The 19,391-nt window shown below is 44.1% G+C and overlaps 1 protein-coding gene across 1 annotated transcript in view; it reads left to right on the top strand.

The window, feature by feature from the left end:
* The window catches only part of LOC114694324 (cytochrome P450 2D1-like), a 123,613-nt gene that overhangs the window by 22,295 nt on the left and 81,927 nt on the right, over positions 1 to 19,391 (top strand). The window lies entirely within an intron of this gene.

The raw sequence follows: 19,391 nt of genomic DNA, 5'->3' as shown, positions 1-19,391 counted from the left end.
CAATGCCACAGCCTGGGGTCAGACCACCCTGGAGGCTCAAGGATCACTTAGTTGGCAAGACAGACCACCTGGCTGTAAGAGTACATACCAGTGAATGGTTTTGTGGGAGTGAGGGGCAGCGGGAAGAAGGTGGCTGCAGCCTGTGGAGTCTGGTGGACCGGGTTGAATTTGCTGAAATGATCAGGAAATCCAGGCTCAGAACCTGGGCCCTTCTTCCATCAGGTCTGAGAATTGAGAAAATATCAGCAACTGTCAGAGAGTCTCTGGAGGTGATTGGCTCAGGTCAGGTACTAGTCACAGGGTGGTCTCTGTCTTTCCTTCACCCTGTGTTTCTTAGCATGTCCTCCTCCTCCAATGCTTGAGATGATGTACACTCGGTATATAAAGAAATGTAAAGTACTGAGAATCAATGTCACAAAATCCTGGATGAGTGTTTTGTTTATTCTAAAATGAAATAAAGGGATGCTGAGCTAGATCATCACACTGAACCATCTCAATTCCAACTTACCAAGTTGTAGAATTAGTTGTCAGTGGGCTGAAACTGTTCTGGAACCAAGATAGGCTCATGACTTCTGGTAACAAAGAACAGAGTCCGAGGGGGTGGGGCTGGGGCACAGCCAAGGAGCCACCGAATCAGGTTCCAGGTGTCACTGTTTCCTAGGCAGCTGGGGCAAGGTCATCAGTCTCCTGAGAACCTGAGCTCAAATGGAATATGGTGGACACAGTGCAGGCTCTTGGTTCTGAGTGTAGCAGAAGTGTGAACTTGTCTGTGAGACACAAGGCCACAGCTCACTTGAGACGATGTGTCCCAGGTAGGAGGAAAGATTATAATCTTGATCATAGATTATGTAATTGTGCATGTAGGAAACGTGAGGTTTCACAATACCATGTGAGAACATCAAACAAATTCAGCAAAGATACAAAGTCAACACAAGAAAACCACTTGTTCTTTCTTCATCTAACAACGAAGCATCTGGAACCATGTGAGAACTGAATGACAAGCAGTATTATATATAAAATAGCATCACAAAGAGCCGTGTTTGAGGGCAGGGCAGTGGCTCTCACAGTGTGGCACTTGCAGTTAAACATGAGGACATGCATTCATTCCGGGGCATCTGGACTCGCCAACCTCTTCTGCAATCCCAGTGCTAGGGAGGCAGAAAAGGGAGGTGCTCAGTCGCTGGCCAGCCAGTCTAGCTCATGAGTGGGCTCCGAGTTGACTGAGACATTGTCTCAACAAACAAGGTGGAGAAGAATTGAAGATGACATTCAACTTTGACCTCTGGCTTCCACACAAAAATGAGGACATGCATACATGTGCATTTGTTCCCCTCTGATGCTGTCTCTCACACACAAACATGTACACACACACACACACACACACACACACACATACACACACGCAATGAATAAAATGTTTGTACAGTAACCTATAAAGTAACCTATAAAAATCGTCAGAAGTGAATGACTGATATGTAAATGGAATGCATTGAAGAAGTAAAATTTTAATGATGACGTTAAAACTGGAAGGCTTGCTTTATTGTTCATGGGTTGGAAGAAAGTTCTGGGGAAAGATCTGTTACTCAATGGGATCTCAGTATTCAATGCAATTCCTATCAGATTCCAAATTTCCTAAAATTTGTATGGAATATTGAGAGCAGAAATGCTGCCAAACCTCTTCAAAGAATGATGAGGTACAGGGACGGAGAGAGGGCTTAATTGGTAAACAACTTGCTACAGGAACATGAGGACCTGAGTTCAGATCTCAAGAATCCAGCAGTGTCTCATGCCTGTAATCTAACGGCACCTTGGGGTTTGGTACCCAGGTAGTCTAGTCACATTGGTGAGAACCAGGTTCAGAAAGCAGCCTTGTATCTAAAAGCAAAATGGACAGTGATTGAGAAAAATGCCTGACATTAACCACTGACTTCTATATGCATGTTTCTATGCATGCACATGAATATACACACACAAACACACACACACACACACACACACATACACACACACCTTTGAAAACTCACATTGATTTTTTTGTTGTTGTTTGTTTGCTTATTTGGTTTGGTTTGGTTTGGTTTGGTTTTTTGAGGCAGGGTTTCTCTGTGTAGCTCTGGCTGTCCTGGAACTTGCTCTGTAGACCAGGCTGGCCTCAAACTCAGAAATCTGCCTATATCTTTGCCTCCATGATGGAATTAAAGATGTGTGCAACCACCGCCTGACTACATTTCCTGTTTTAAACAGGACTCAGCTCTGGCTTATGATAGGGCTAAATCCCAGAATACCCACTGCATAAGCTACAATGTATTTCACACTCTGACCTACATCACTGCACCATGGCATGTTACAGAGCCTTGGAGAGTCATTCTTGAGACACTGGGGCCAACTGAGAGCTAAAACTAGTTCCCAACTGCCATCGCCAGAGGATCCTAATCACATGGGCAGGCTAAGAAGATAACATTCAAAACCTGGAGTATGCACTGAGTGTGTGATACGTTCTTGTGATCTCAGCATTTAGGGTTCTGAATTAGGAAGTCTGAGATTACCCAGAACAGCCTGGGCTACCTAGTAAGACATGGTTTCAGCAAAGAAAACACAAGTCAAACAAGAGTAAAAACACATGAGGTTTAGTTACCACTGGGATTGATTGCACCACTGTGGATACAATACAGTCAAAAAAGCCTGTCACACCGATATCTGGATTATGCATATGAACCTAATCATGGTATTATTATGCCAAGAAGCTATACCCCAAAGGAGACCACCTAGAAATCAGTCCCCAGGGACAGTCATGTGACCCGTAAGTGCCTTTCAGTGACAGGCCACACACATGTATGGACGGAGTGTGGTCAGATTATAATGGTGCTGAACTCTTTCTGTCACCCAGCCCCACTGGACTCATGTCACAGTGTTAGCATCGTCTGTGGCACTGCTTGGTAGCCTCGGAGCAGCCTGCTCTGCCTTCCACCATCTAAGTTTGAATTGGTAAGGCTCTGTGATTTGCCTGAGGAAATTGTCTAATGAACTTTCCAGAACTCAGCCCCTGGTGTAATCTAGATGGGCGAATGACGAGCCCTAACACCGTTCCATACAAAAGACCGTGTGGAATGGCCCTGGGCAACCCGAAAACGACGCACACAAGAATGCAACTCCCAGGAGCTAATACTACACACAAAAAGGAAGTGTAAAGGGATCAATGACCTGACGGTGTGAGTTCACCTGTAAAGATGCTGGGACAGAAGCTTCAGTACAGTCAGTTGTCAGCGGTCACTTGGATAGGACACCAGAGGCGCAAACGTCAAAGAACTGAAGACAAACTGGGATTTTTAATAGTTAAAAACTTTGTGTCTCACGAGTCACTCCCTGGGCTGGTGAGAGGGTTTAGAGGGCAAAACACCTACAACCCAGCTCCACAATCTGAGTCCGATCTCTTGAAGCCACATGGTGGAGGGAGAGTCCCAGCACCTTCCTGTAGAGCCACCCCCTCTTACCTCCACAGGCACACGTGGCACACACCTACGCCCACCTAAATAGAACATAAGTGTTCTTTAAGATGGTCACTGTCAAAAGAGGGGAGGAGAGGCAAACCATGAGAGGGAGAAGCAAATGACAGCCCCCAGGTCTGACTAGACAGTCATACCCAGAAAACAAACCAACAAAATCTAATAACCCCATATATATATATATATATATATATATATGATATCTAAAGCAAAAAAAAAAAACAAAAAAAAAACGAGCCAAAAGCTTGCAAAGCAAACAGGCAAACCACCCACAGGCACATAAACAATGCCTGGTGTCACTCATTATTAGGACAATGAGGCCACAACACACTGAGACACTTCAGACTCATTAGTGTGGCTTCTGTCACAACAGCCCTGGGAAACACAGGCTACCAGGAGGTGGAGCTGGCGGAGCCTTGGGCATCCTTCACAGGAATGTCAACTGGTACAGATGGCACTGAGGGCAACTGTACAGTAATTCCCCAACCAAACCACTAAGGATGCCACCACCCAGGAGCCCCCCTCTGAGGACACATACAGAACGAAACGGAGGTTCCCAGAAGGGTCACCGGACATCCACACTCACAGCTCCATGGTTCACGAGTGTCCACTGACAGATGAGTGGGCAAAGAAAACATGGGGCAGGAGTCCCCCCCCAACTTTCCTTGGAACTAAGCTCCACGAACACTCTAAAATGGCTGATAGATCCAAACTATAAAACATACTATGGCTCTTCCTATGCACACACAACTATACTAAAGTGCTATATTAGGGCAGTGAGACTCAATAGCATTAATAGAGCAATGGTGATGATAGAGACAATGGGAGTTTCTGAACGAGGCCCTCAAGATGCTCCTGTGCTAGACACGCTTCTCATGGAATGAAGGGAGGTGATGTGATGCACCAAATTCTACTCCCTTTCTGTTGCTGCCATAAGACATCGTGACCAAACAACTCGGGAGAGTGATGCTCTTATTTTGCTTACACTTTCAGGACACAGTCCATCACTGAGGGAAGTCAGGCCAGGCACTCAAGCAGGAACTTGAAAGAGAAGCCATGGAGGAATGCAGCTTGCTGGCTCACTTGCAGACTCATGCTTCATTAGCTTTCTTCCACAGCCCAAGACCATCTGCCTAAGGGTTGGTGCCACCCACAGTGGACCGGGTCCTCTTGTGTCAGTTAAATAGGCAGGACAACTCCCTACATGTGCACAGACCAACCTGATCTAGGATATTCCTCACCTGGAATTTTCCTTTCAGATGATTCAGGTTGTGTCAAGTTGACAATCAAGGCTGAATGGGACACACTGCCTATATGAAGAGGTGAGATGAGGGGAGGACACAGGCATTGTGACATGCCATTTCTCTACTATGGTGGGTTTTTTTGTGTTTTGTTTTGGTTTTGTTTTGTTTTTGTTTTGTTTTGTTTTGTTTTGTTTTTCCAAGACAGGGTTTCTCAGCATACTTTTGGTGCCTGTCCTGGAACTCACTCTATAGACCAAGCTGGTCTTGAACTCACAGGGATCTGCCTGCCTCTTCCTCCCGAGTGCTGAGATTAAAGTCGTGTGTCACCAACACCTGGTCCATGTCTCTTAAAAGGAAAACATTTAATGGGGTGGCTTACAGTTTCAGAAGTTTAGTCCATTATCACCATGGTGGGACATGGCGGCATGCAGGCAGACATGGTGCTAGAGAAGGAGATGAGAGTCCTACATCCTGATCCACAGGCAACAGGAAGTGAACTGAGACACTGAGCATATATGAGAACTCAAATCCCACCTCCAAGATGACACACTTCCTCCCACAAGGCCATATCTACTCCAACAAAGCCACACCTAGTAGTTCCACTCTCTATGAGTTTATGGGGACAATTACATTCAAATTACCACATTCCACTCCCTGGCCCCCATAAGCTTGTAACAGTTTGATAAGGCAAAATGCATTTAGTCCAGCTCAAAAGTCCCCATAGTCTATCACAGTCTTAACAATGTTTAAAAGTTCAAAGTTTCTTCAGAGATTCATATAATCTCTCAAGTGTAATCCTCTACAAAATCAAGATCAAAAACAGATCACATACTTCCAACATATAATGACACATGACATACATTATCATTCCAAAATGTGTAATGTAATGTAGGGAAGGAAACATACTGAGGAAGTACTGGACCAAAGCAAGACTGAAAACCAGCTGGGCAAATGCCAAACTCTGGGTCTCCAGGTCTGACATCAAAGGAAGCTTCACTTTCAGAGCTTCACGAATGATTTCGCTAGGCTTCCATTCAGGGACACCCCAGACATATGCCTGGCCTCGGTGGCTTTCTTCAGGATGGAGGAATATTCCATAGCCCCTTCTTTTATCCTTAGCTCTAAAGCCAGAACCATGTGGCTGAAGCTGCCAAGTTCTGCTGCTTGCTGGGGATGGAACATGGTCCCTCATTCAACTACATCTTCACCAGCTCTCTGTTTTCAGTGGTTTCCTTCACTAACTAAGCTTGGCTGTCCTGAAACTGGATCTATAGACCAGGCTGGCCTAAAACTCAGAGATCCACCAGCCTCTGTCTCCTGGGTGCTGGAATTAAAGGTGTGCGCTACCACACCTGGCTCTAAGCTTTTCTTTAATTCCTTTTCACAAGTTGGAAATTCAGCTGGGTGGGATCTTGCCCTGAGGCCACCACTCCCTTTATTCCATTTCTTAATCTGTTTATTTCCTTGAACACAGGACTTAGCTCCATTCTACTTCTTGGTGTTCCTTGTCTCCTGTGCATTTTGTATTTTTTCCTTGCTCAGATTGCTCTATTTCCTTATAAATCTTCATTAGAGTTAACAATCATAACCCTACGACAATCTACACTAGGCTGCTTTGAGATTTCCTCTGCCAATGGAATTAATCCAAAACTCTTCACTTTCACCTCAGGTGGACTCTTCAGACAAGGGCTAAAGGCAGCCACCTTCTTTACTAAGATATCACAAGAATGATTTCTAGGCCACATATTAATATTCTTCTTATCTGAAACCTCTTGCGTCAGACCACCACAGTTTATCAGATCACACTCGGCACCACTGCCTTCCATGCTCCTACTAGTATGGCCCATTAAGTAGCAATTAAAGTGTTTTTCTAATCCACAGTCCCAAGGTCCATATTCCCTCAAACCAAAGCATGGTCAGGCCTATCACTGCAATTCCTCAGTCCTTGGTACCAACTTCTGTCTTAGCTAGGGTTTCTATTGCAGTGAAGAGACACCATGACCACGTCAACTCTTTTTTTTTTTTTTTTTTTGGTTTTTCGAGACAGGGTTTCTCTGTGTAGCTTTGCGCCTTTTCCTGGAACTCACTTTGTAGTCCAGGCTGGCCTCGAACTCACAGAGATCCGCCTGCCTCTGCCTCCTGAGTGCTGGGATTAAAGGCGTGCGCCACCACCGCCCGACTCCACGTCAACTCTTAAAAGGAAAACGTTTAATGGGGTGGCTTGCTTATAGTTTCAGAGGTTCAGTCCATTATCATTGTGGTTGGGACGTGGTGGTGTGTATGTAGACAATGGTACTAGAAATGGAGAGGAGAGTGCTACATCCTGATCCACAGGCAACAGGAAGTGAACTGGGACCCTGAGCATATATAAGACCTCAAATCCCACCTCCAAGATGACACACTTCCTCCAACAAGGCCGTACTTTCTCCAACAAAGTCATGTCTCCTTATAGTGCCCCTCTCTATGAGTTTATGGGGGCCAATAACATTCACACTAACACATGGTCTTTTCCATCCTTGTTTGCCTAGTGGTAATCCAGGGACAAGGGTGCCCATGCAAACCTTGTGGATGAGGAAGCCCTGTACTTCATTGTCACAGGATGTCGTGTATAAAATTCAGTAGGACAAGTGTCCAAATCACTTTATCTTGTGAATGACATTATGGTGGATGGCATGCTGACCTGGTCTGCCATCTCTGGATGCCACACCTGCCCTCTGACTTCATCAACATTCTGTTGGATGTGGTCTGGCAGGACACAGCTCCTCAGTGAAGAAGACCCAGAAGACTCTCCCATGATCCTCTCCTACCTCTGTGATGAGGCAGGATTCATTTGAGAAGGGTGGCCATCACTCTTGCTGGATCTTGGGTCAAGCTACTGCTGGGAGCCACAAGTGTCTCAAGTCATCTCAGAGAATGTGCCTTTACCTTTCCTCCCTCTGATCCCCAGCCAGACTCACACTGCACTTCCAGATGCAGGACCATGAGCAGCAGAGCCCAGGCCAGTGTGGTGGAGGTACTTAATCTCACTGCAGTGAACAGGTCAGCCACCACCATGTTCAGGTTCTCATTATTAAAGCAGCCTCAGGATTCACCTTGATTTGGGCTAGATAGAGACGGTGTGCTGAGAGGGTCATGGGTAGAAGCCCACAATCACTTTCCACCATCTCCAGGAAGTCCAGATACTGGGTTACTGTGTGACACACAGACTCTGTCCTGCCTGTCCTTACCCAGCACTACAACCACAACTGTCACCTTTTCCAACTCAGGCAGGAAGGCATCAGTCAGGTCTCAGGAAGGTTGGGCAGGATCCTGGGTCATTCTGTGCTCAGGCAACAAGTTATCTTGTGAACCCATAAGTACATTGTGCTCTGGGAAGTCCTTGCCAAGATACTCTATGATGTGCAGAAACATTCAGATCCCCTTCAACATCTATGATAGCCACAGAGAGCACTGGAAGCTTCTTTCCTTTAGTAGCTTTTAAATTGATTCCATTATTATTAATCTGTGTGCATATATGCATAAGTATATATGTATGTATGTGTGTGTGTGCATGCATAGTGTTGTTATAGAAAACCCACCAGATATGACCACTCAGACACAGTCTATAGACAACTGAAAGTCTTTATTCCAACTGACTGGGACTATACTCAGGTATTCAGGACCCAAGTGTAGACCCCATGCATTTCATGCATTTAGAACATTGGGCTTTTTTGTTGTTGTTGTTGTTGCTGTTGTTTGTTTTTTCGAGACAGGGTTTCTCTGTGTAGTTTTGAGCCTTTCCTGGAACTCACTTTGTTGACCAGGCTGGCCTCGAACTCACAGAGATCTGTCTGCCTCTGCCTCAGAACATGGGGCTTTTAAAATCAAAACTCATATCCTGCTATCTTGCTCAGAAGCTCCAGGGGAGGTTTTGTGCAAGAAAGTAGTTTAACAGCAGCCAAGGTAAACAGTTATCTGGAGAGAGAGGGTTGCACAAGCAGGCAATTCAGTAGAAGCTAAGACAAGCTAGCTGTGCCATTTTGTCATGGGGTGCCCTAGAATAGAGGTGGGTGGTTAACCATGGGATTTTCCATCAAGGAGACCAAATTCTAGTCGATCTTAATGGCTTGAGTGCACCTTCCATGTGGTTCTACCACCTGCTGGGCACCAATTGTTGTAACTGTTTTTTATTATCTACAGAGGCTGTCCCTTAAGCAATGTCTATCCTAGTCAGAGACTGCAACTCCGCTGCGGTCAGCCGCAGTCTGTCCACGAGGGCTGCAGCCCGAGGGGACTCTGTTCCCTCAGGCACCGGCTGTTTCAGAGCTACTAAAGGAAACTATCTAAATTTAAAGAAATCACAATTCAATGGTTTAGGTGGAATTCTGCTTGCTCAGAGAGGCTGAATATCAAATAGCTAACCTTCTCCCTTTGCTGATGTCTTCCAAAAAAATCCAGTGTCTTTCTCTCAGCTCCCACTTAAAAAACTTTTGCTAGATGTGGTTCCTCCTTAGCACTTCCTGTCAGCTACTTGCTGACTCACCTCCTGCTTGCAGGTGAATTTATTTAAGCAAACACATCTTTGAATTGTTAACAAATGCAATAGGGAAAAAAATGCAACAAACTTTAAAATAATATTCCCCAACATTTCTCCCTTTTTTTTCCTGAACCACAAATGAAAGGTTTTAACTATAACATAATTAAGACTGTATACAATAAGAACAACTATCGGGGGCTGGAGAGATGGCTCAGAGGTTAAGAGCACCGACTGCTCTTCCAGAGGTCCTGAGTTCAATTCCCAGCACCCACACAGTGGCTCACAACCATCTGTAATGAGATCTGGTGCCCTCTCCTGTATACATACTAAATAAATAAATCTTTTAAAAAAAGAACAACTATCAAGTAAAGATTATATTCATAATGTACTGAATTCCAATTCCTTTGTTTCTGGTAAATTTAAATAAAATATTCCTTAGTCTAGCCTCTTAGTAAATCCAAAATTTTATACCTAATTTACTTTCTATCATATCTAAGTAAAACTGCAACTGTAACTTCAACTATAACTATATTACTTCAACTCCATCAAAGGCCCCAGAGGATATAATATTGTTTAAGTAAACAAAAGTGCATTGCAAACAACTTCCAAAAACTCTTGGAATGAGAGACACATCTGACTGCCTGGACAGTCACCCAAAGTTTCTGTGCAATGTTGGGGCATCATCTTCAGCCTACAGGACCATAGTGTCTGGCAGGCTTTTCAATGAAGCAGGAAAATTTGAAAGACCGTCCTGCCTATATCGGCAAAGTTTGTTAGTCATTTTCTTCTGTCTCCTGCTGAATGTCTGGCAGTTTTTTTCTGTGAAGCAAGAATCCTGAAGGACCATTCCACCTTGATTTGGCAAAGTTCAGCAGTCACTTTCCTGTGGGTCCTGTATGTCCAGTTTATACAACATACTGTCAAGTAGTCCAGGCAAGAGCAGCTTCTTGCCCAAATGGCTAGTCTTGCCATATTGGAAGCAAACTCCATAAGGAGTTTCTTCAACACTCATCATCTCTGAATTAAATTGGTGCTACCAGGAGCAGATGTGTCTCATTATCATTAAAAGCCCTAAAATAAAAAAAACATTTTAAATTCCATATTCTATAGGTCTTTGAAAGGTTTGAAGACCATCTGTCTAACTAACATATATCTCTATATGATCTGAAAAGCATACCTAACATAGCTACAATTTTGATTGTTATAAATGACTAACCACTAACCTATGTTTCTCGATTATCCTATATAGTTTATAATAATAGCTTTCAAAAGCTAGAACTTCACCCTACATTTCCAAATGAACTGCATAGGTACAATACCTCAAACAAAAATAGAAACATACATACAATATGTTCTATCAAAAATAACCTTAAATTTTTATCAATATACAAAAATCCCTTAAACAAGAACAGAAACATACATATAGTGTGTTGCAACAAAAATTACCTTAAGTTTGTGTCAATATACATTTTTTTTTGTTTTTTGAGACAGGGTTTCTCTATGTAGTTTTGGTACCTGTCCTGGATCTCACTCTGTAGACGAGGCTGGATTCAAACTCAAAGAGATCCGGCTGGCTCTGCCTCCCAGGTTCTGGGATTAAAAGCATGTGCCACCACCACCCAGCTTGTGTCAATATACAAAAGTTCTTACAACACAAAATATTTGAAATCAATGGTTGTCCCTTAGTTTATAGTAGATTCAATAATCCACCATAGTATTTAAAGTAGATTCAACCATGTACCCTCTATCTTATCATTCTTATATCCCCTCTCTTTTTTCTTTTTTCAAAGAGATCTCTGAATGTAATATCCTTTGCATAATTTCCTCCTTTCCAATACTAGGAATAAGTAATAAACAACCCTCACAAATTATGACAATCATCCACAACCCACCAAATGACCAAATACCATTCTCTCCTCATCTCTTAGGAATGTGGGCATTGTGTCCCCAAAACTACTTCCTGTTGTCTGGGTGTGATAATCCACTGAAAAAACTGAAATATGGGCCAAGTCCTGAGCAAACCAGCTGCAACATTCTTTGTCCAGTCTCTGTGTAATGGGAAAGTGCAGCGCTTATCTGAAATCCTAGCTAAAGTATCCTATGAGGCTGGACCTCTCAACAAGCAACTTCAGAGTTGTTCTGAGAAGTTTGTAGTCTGACATTGATCTTTGGGTGGTGCTTGTCCCCTTAATGGCATTACCACAGTTCCTACACAATCTTCATTGTGGGGCCCCATCTTCTATTAGAGATGCCAAAGGTCAATGTTGTGACTGGTTAAGGTTCACTGCTGAAAACTTAAACATTTAAAATGTCATATACAGAATAGTCTTATAAACAGAGTTAAGGGCTAGAGAGATGGCTCAGAGGTTAGAAGCACTGGCTGTTCTTCCAGAGGTCCTGAGTTCAAATCCCAGCAACCACATGGTGGCTTACAACCATCTGTAATGAGATCTGGTGCCCTCTTCTGGCCTGCAGAACACTGTATATGTAATAAATAAATCTTTAAAATAAATAAATAAATAAGATAAACAAATAAGATAAATAAACAGTTAATATTTATGTCTATGTAATGTTTTAAATAATTAAAATAAAACCAAAGGATTATGAGATTATTGGCAATAGAATAGTCCCTACATTTTGGTTTTTCTTCTATCCCACATCAGGTGGCTCTTCTGACATGAGACAGAGATTTTGGATTTTACTTTAACAAATATGCTTGGGTTTAGAGGAGAAAGCCATGCTTCTACCCTAAAGTCAGCTTAAAAATTTTAGTTTAATTTCACAATTAAGATGGGAATACATACTGTATCAAGCTGGTATTAGAAAGGTGGATAAATTGATTAATTTGAAAAGATGAAAAAATGAAAAAAAAAATAAAAGAAAAATTTGAACTGTTTACAAAGGAGCCAAGCAAACATATTTTGCTGGAGTAAAAAAAGGGGGAACTGGGGACTGATCATTCCTCTCCACATTCTATTCTTTCCTTGTTTTATATTTTTAAATTTTTATCGGTGGATTCTGCTGGAGTATCCACTGCAGATAAGCACTGGAGGTCTCCTGTTGCAAATCACCCTCTGGAACGATGGAAGGATCTTTCTACTAGCACTTGGAGGAGACCTGATCTGGTGTTGGTGTGGGCCAGGGTTCTGTGTATGTGTTTCCTCAGGACAATGAGCTTCCTCTTTGGATTCCTGAGCACCGTGTGCACCCTGTGGCTGCTGCTGAAACCCAACCTGACAGAGACCTATTGGGCCTTAATGAAAAACTCTCCCTTCTGATGCCAATGGAGATTGAGAACCCAATATGGCCAACTTTGGCAAGCATTAACATAAGCCTAGGAACTGAAGCCATGCTTTTGGATTCTCCAGAAGAGCTGCCAGCATAAGTCATGCTGGGATCAAGAAAAATGGGCCTTGGCAGTTCATGTTCCTGGAGTTGTATCCATGCCGTGGATGTCCACATGCTCCAGAACAGAATTTGACATTGCTGCTGCCATTGTTGCTGTTATAGCAGTGGCAGCCACCGCTGCTACTGATTCTGGGATTACCATTTCATAATTGCTTACTACAGCTAGCACAGTGGAGACCCTGGCAGCAAAAGTAGCTACCACAGTTAGTTAATCTTTCATTCTATTAGGCATGATAAATTTAATTCAATAGTTATATACATTTTAATTGACTTTGAAAATTATAAATTTATAAACTCAAGTTCCAGTTGCTTTTGGGATACCGTCTTACAAGGACTCCAATTTGCAGTAAGACTCGTTAAGGAAGGGAATGGCTCAGTTGCCTTTAGCCTACTGGCTATGGGTGGGATAGGACCTCTGTTGGTCTTTTCTATGTCGAACACACAGATTGCAAGCCCAGTGCCACTTTGAGATCTTTGGCAGCAGTTAACTCTGCAGCTCACACACAATTGAGCCTGTATGATATTGAGTATTCAGAGACGGGTAATACTGGGGGGTTCTCACAACCTAAGACAGAGGGCCTGTGTGGCCTGAGCAGGCGTCTCCATGACAGGTAAGGTGACCTGCTGATGTCCCATGCAACCTAAGTCAGAAGCTCATTTTTTAGTAAAAGGGGGACCTAGAGGTCCCTAACCCCTGTTTTGGGTAACTGTTGCCTTGCTTGCTGACCTTGACCTTGATATCCTCCCTATGCTAATTCCTGCCAGGTTCCACCCTCCTAAATGCTTAAGGGAAGTTCTTGTCTGTGTATCCTGCATAATGGGCGTTAACAGCTCAGGTGCAGGCATGTGAGAGAAGGTCTCACTCTGTAGCCCTGGCTGGCCTGGAACTCACAGAGATATGCCTGCCTCTGCCTCCCAAGTGTTGGGATTAAAGGTTGCATTAGCATTTTCAAAAGCCAAAGTTTCGGGATGGAGAGATGGCTCAGAGGTTAAGAGCACTGACTGTTCTTCCAGGGGTCCTGAGTTCAAATTCCAGCAACCACATGGTGGCTCACAACCATCTGTAATGAGATTTGGCGCCCTCTTCTGTATACTTAATAAATAAATAAATCTTTTAAAAAAAAAAAAGCCAAAGTTTCAATTAATATTTGCCTAGCATCTGGAGCACATATCATTCTATTTACAGCTGATGTTAATCTGTGTGAAAAGTCAGTGAAAGCTTCTTTCAGGCTTGTATAATTTTAATAAGTGATCGAGTCCTCAGATCTACCAGTAATATGAAAACTATAAAATATGGCCACAGACCACAGGCCATCCCCAGTCAGCAGCCCCATGGCTGCAAACTGCTTCTCTGGCTTCTTTGGGAAAACCTCATGGCCCTCACTCAAGCCACCTGTGATCAGGAAAGACACTCTTTTTTTTTTTTTTTTTTTTTTTTTTTTTTTTTTTTGGTTTTTTTGAGACAGGGTTTCTCTGTGTAGTTTTGCCCCTTTCCTGGAACTCACTTGGTAGCCCAGGCTGGCCTCAAACTCACAGAGATCCGCCTGGCTCTGCCTCCCGAGTGCTGGGTTTAAAGGCATGCGCCACCACCGCCCAGCCAGGAAAGATACTCTTTACCTGGGCACAAGGGCTCTTATAATGGAGGCATGTTGCTGGAGAGCTTTTCTCCAGGTTCCACCAAGCCCACAGTCCCACAATCCAAGTATAAAATAATCACTCAGACACTTATATTACTTATAAACTGTATGGCCGTGGCAGGCTTCTTGCTAACTGTTCTTATAGCTTAAATTAACCCATTTCTATAAATCTATACTTGCCACGTGGCTGGTGGCTTACCCATGTCTTTACATGCTGCTTGTCCTGGTGTGGCTGCAGTGTCTCTCCCTTCTTCTTCCTGTTTCCCCAATTCTCCTCTCTCCTTGTCCCGCCTATACTTCCTGTCTGGTCACTGCCCATCGGTGTTTTATTTATATAGAGCGATATCCACAGCACTTTGATGGGATTAAAGACTAGCAGTTATAGTTAGAACTTACTATATATAATATCTTAGATAGAACATATTAAGTATTAGATTCAGGTTCTTTAGGATAGGACACCTTTGAATGATCTTTATAACATGCCATTTACCTATGCTCTATACTTCTCTGGATTTTAGTATGTGTTTCTTGCTTGATATTGTTTGCATTGGTTGTAGTTACATCTTATCTAGGTCATTATCCCTCATTATTCCTGGACAATATTTGATAACCATTCCTTTGTATATAGTCTTGTATTAGTTTAGAAACCTTCTTATTTAGACAAAAAGGGGGAGATGTAGTGGGTAGCCATTCCAGCTTGGATCTGGAAGTTCCAACCCCCATTGAGACTCTGGCAACTGTCACGCCTATGAGGCGGGGCCAGGGGAGGCGCCTGGAGACCCGAGAGCTGGATGGACCAGCGCTCTCTCTGTGCACTCTCTCTGTGCCGGGACGCTGAACATTGGAGGTGGACCAAGCAGAGCTCCAGAGAACACCGCTGGACTGCGATACACCTTTTCCAGACCCTGCGACCTACCTATCAGTTAATTTGTGAGTTACGCCATTAAATAAATATCCTTTTAACTATGTGGAGTGGCCAAAATAATTTCACCAATAGAGGCAAAGCTGCTCTTTGTCCTCCCCCTTGAGCTAAGTTGTGTTTACTCTTCAGTTAGAGGGAGGGTGTAGGGAAGGGTCAGAGCAGGCCAGGTAGATCAGCCTCAGAGCCTCCTTACCTCCCGGGTGCTCACTCCGTGTGTGTGGGTGGGAGAGCATCGAGATCTGAGAACGGAGTTCCAAAGGAGCTGTGCATAGCCCTTATGTTGTGTGGGGCCCTGTGAGCATTGTGGGTAGACGTCTAGCGACTGCTCCAAGGTGTGTGATCACAAGGTGTAGAAAAGTCAGTCAACTTGATATGTAATGCAGGGAGAGGTCTGGGGGGGGGGGGGGGCTTGAGGACATTGCTTCAAACTGGAATGAGAGCTGAGCTAGAAAACAAGGACAGCATGAGGTTTGCAGGCAAATGGATGGAACCAGAAAATATCATCCTGAGTGAGGTAACCCAGACTCAGAAGGACAAATGTGGTATGTACTCACTCATAAGTGGCTTCTAGATATAAAGCAAAGGACAATCAGACTGCAATCCACAGATCCAAGGAGGTTACCTAGCAAGGGGGACCCTAGGATGACTGTGGCTTATAATCAGTTTTGGTTTTGCCCAATCACTGGACAAGCTTTAGTGAAACATTTCACTATTAGGTAAGAATTTGTACCGTATCAAGCTGATAAAAGAATATGCTGGCCGTACTTTCAGGAGGGGAGGCTAAAATCTTTTTAGATTATAGATTAGTCTATAGAAAAATGTCTGCCATAAATCAGTGAAGGGAAGATGAATAGGAATCTCACTTACACAACTTAAGTAAAACATAGCTCTCTGAACAGATGAAGATAGGTTTCTTCTGTATCCCAGAATCTAATTAATACTTATATGGATAATCCAGCTATTATTTGACTTAAAAGGGCTTATTGGGAAATGTTATCATTTTTACTATTTTCTACAGAGAAAATATTTTCCAGTTTCAAATAACCCTGCACTTTTGAATTATAACCTGTTTTTAATGTTCAAAAAAAAAAATCTGTATGATATTAAAAAAAGAAAGAAGACAAAACTTAGAAGTTTGGAAACAAATAATAAAATCCTAAAGCAGAAAAAAAAAAAAAAAAACAGCTGAGCTCGAGCGGCTGACTAGCAGGACATAAATGACTGACAGGTACTGCAGGCCACACCACTTGGCTGTGGCAACAAGTGCCACTCAAATGGCTTGTGGGAGTGAGGGAGGGACAGGCAGGAAGGGGCTGCAGCTCGTGGAGTCTTGTGGACAGGTTAGAGGTTGCTGAATTAATCAGGAAGGGTGCACTCAGAACCTGGGCCCTTCTTTGATCAGACCTGAGAACATTGAAAAACTGTCAACAACTGTCAGAGTCCCTGGAGCCCATCGATGAGTCAGGTTCGTGTCCCATGGTGGTCTCTTTCCTTTATTTACCCTTTGTTTCTTGGTGGGTCAATCTCTCCCCCAACAGTCTTCCATATGGAGAAATGGAGGCAGTGTCCTCCACATACCAGAGGCCTGTAGTTAGGAGGGGCAGCCATGAGGAGATTGGAAACATGACTCCTGAGCCTTCCAACAAATGGCACCTGTGTTCTGGGCACAGCTGGGCACACTGCACAGGTCAGTTCATCAGTCACTAGGGTCAGTGAAGGTGCAGTCCCTGTCCTTGCTGGGGATCCAGACCTCTGAAGACCAAAGGCTCAGAAGTCCCAGTGGAATCCAGGCGGGCGCTCTCTGCTGCCCCCTCCAGTGTGGCAGAGGGAGGCCGGAGCTGAGTGAGAGGAGATGGAGTCCACAGCAAGCAGCACCTCAGCAAGGACCAGATCCTGGGTCTCCTCCTCTCTGCTGCCCCTGCCGCACCCTTCTCTGCTCACGTCTATGTCCCCGGGCCTGTGGGGGACTCCATGCTTGCTGCTGGTCTACAGGCACCAGTACTCATTTTCTGCTCCTGTCCATGTCTAACCAATAATGGTAGGTTGGAACCTGGGTTGGACCACAAACAAGGGTCTTTCTCTAGCTCCATCTTGGTTTGAAAGGAAAATCCTCACAGGAGTCAGGGTATCAGCCAGCATGGGTGACGGGTGGGGGACAGGTGACAATTATGCTCTGGTCACTGAGAGGCTCAGGCGAGTGGTTTCCTTCTAGGCTGTCTTGGGGTACTCCACAACCTGAAATGCCTCATGATTAGCCCTTGGTGTTCATACTGGCATATTCCCTGCTTCTCCTCAGTTCTCTTCCTGTCTTCTGTGTGTCATGTCTGACATCGTGAAAGAGAAGCATTGGTGATGACGGGGTGCTGGCCCCAGTGTGGGATGGGTCAACCCAGGCCTGATTTTCCTGCTTCAGGCTTAGTGAGCCCTCTGAGGTAAGCGCACCGAGCAGGTGAGGGATGTCACACACTGTATGTTGTAAAGTCCCTGGTGTGTCACCAGCTCTGGAGAGATAACCTGGTGCTCTGGTAAACATCTGCCTGCTAGCACTGTGTGCTTCTCTTCATCATCCATTGATTACCTTTTTTTTTTTTTTTTTTTTTTTTGCATTAATTTGTTTTTATTGTGTCTAGACAGAGCCTTATCTTGTAGTCTGGGCTGGCCTGAAACTCACTATGTAGACCAGACTGGCCTCCATCTTTTTGAAATCCTTCTGTCTTGCCGGGCAATGGTGGTGAATGCCTTTAATCCCAGCACTTGGGTATGATGGTATTCTATTTGTACTGAAATGTGATTTTATTTGTATGCTAATAATAAAGTTGCTTGGGGGTCAGAGCTAATAGCAAGTCATAGCAGAGCTGGGCGTTCGTGGTGCACGCCTTTAATCCCAGCACTTGGTAAAAGAGCTAGGTAGATCTCTGTGTGGGCAAGGATACAGCCAGCATTGGAGACAAACGCCTTAAATCTCAATACCATAGAAGACCTGGAGGGCTGTATATACAGGCAGTGACGAGGCAGTCATGTGTTTGGGTTTACAACCAATGAGAAGGCAGAACAGAAAGTCTATATAAAGACAAACACACAGGAAGTAGTCTCTTTCGGAGAGGTCTCTTGGCTGAAGAGGCTAGCTGCAGCAGGCGGTAAGGCTCTTAGCTCTGATCTCTTGGCTTTCTTCTTTGCATTGGTTCTGTGTTTCTTATTTAATAAGATGGTTGGTTACATCTACATTGTTACAGCTACACTTGGGAGTCAGAGGCAGGCCAATCTTTGTGAGTTCAAGACCAGCCTGGCCTACAGAGCAAGTTCCAGGACAGCCAGGGCTACACAGAGAAACCCTGTCTCGAAAAACTAAAAAACAAAACAAACATGATAAATGATAAATGAGACACCATGATAAACGAAGACCCCATGGGAATAGGAAGAAGCAGAGTGCTAGAAAGGTCCCCAGAAATCCACAAAGATGCCTCCACTGTAGACTCCTGGCAATGGTCGAGAGAATGCCTGAGCTGACCTACTCTGGTGATCAGATGGCCAAACACCCTAACTGTCATGATAGAATTCTTATCCAGTAACTGCTGGAAGCAGATGCAGAGATCCATAGCCAAACCCCAGGTAGAACTCCCGAAGTCCAATCCGTAAGAGAGAGGAGGGATGATATGAGCAAGAGATATGGAGACCATGATTGGAAAAAGCACAGGGACAAATAGCTAAACTAGCGGAAACACATGAACTGTGAACCAATAGCTGAGGAGCCCCCCTGGAACTGGACCAGGCCCTCTGGATAAGTGAGACAGTCTATTAGCCTGAACTGTTTAGGAGGCCCCCAGGCAGTGGGACTGGGACCTGTTCTTGGTGTATGAGATGGCTGTTTGGAACCTAGGGCCTATGCTCAGCCTTGGTGCAGGGAGGAGGGGACTGGTCCTCCCTCAACTGAATCTACCAGGCTTAGCTGACTCCCCAGGGGTCAAATTGCCTTGGAGGAGGTGGGAATTGGGGGTAGATTGGGGGGGAGGATGGGAGGAGGGAGGACAGGGGAATCCATGGCTGATATGTAAAATTAAATTAATTATAAAATAAGAATATTTATTTTAAAAAAGTACAAGCAATAAAAAAAAGAAAGGAAAACTAAAAAACAAAACAAACATACAAAACCCCCGAAATCCTTCT

The sequence above is a fragment of the Peromyscus leucopus genome, chromosome 20 (assembly GCF_004664715.2).
Source record: "Peromyscus leucopus breed LL Stock chromosome 20, UCI_PerLeu_2.1, whole genome shotgun sequence".
Taxonomy (NCBI): Eukaryota; Metazoa; Chordata; class Mammalia; order Rodentia; family Cricetidae; genus Peromyscus; species Peromyscus leucopus.
This window is presented reverse-complemented; position numbering and strand designations above follow the sequence as displayed.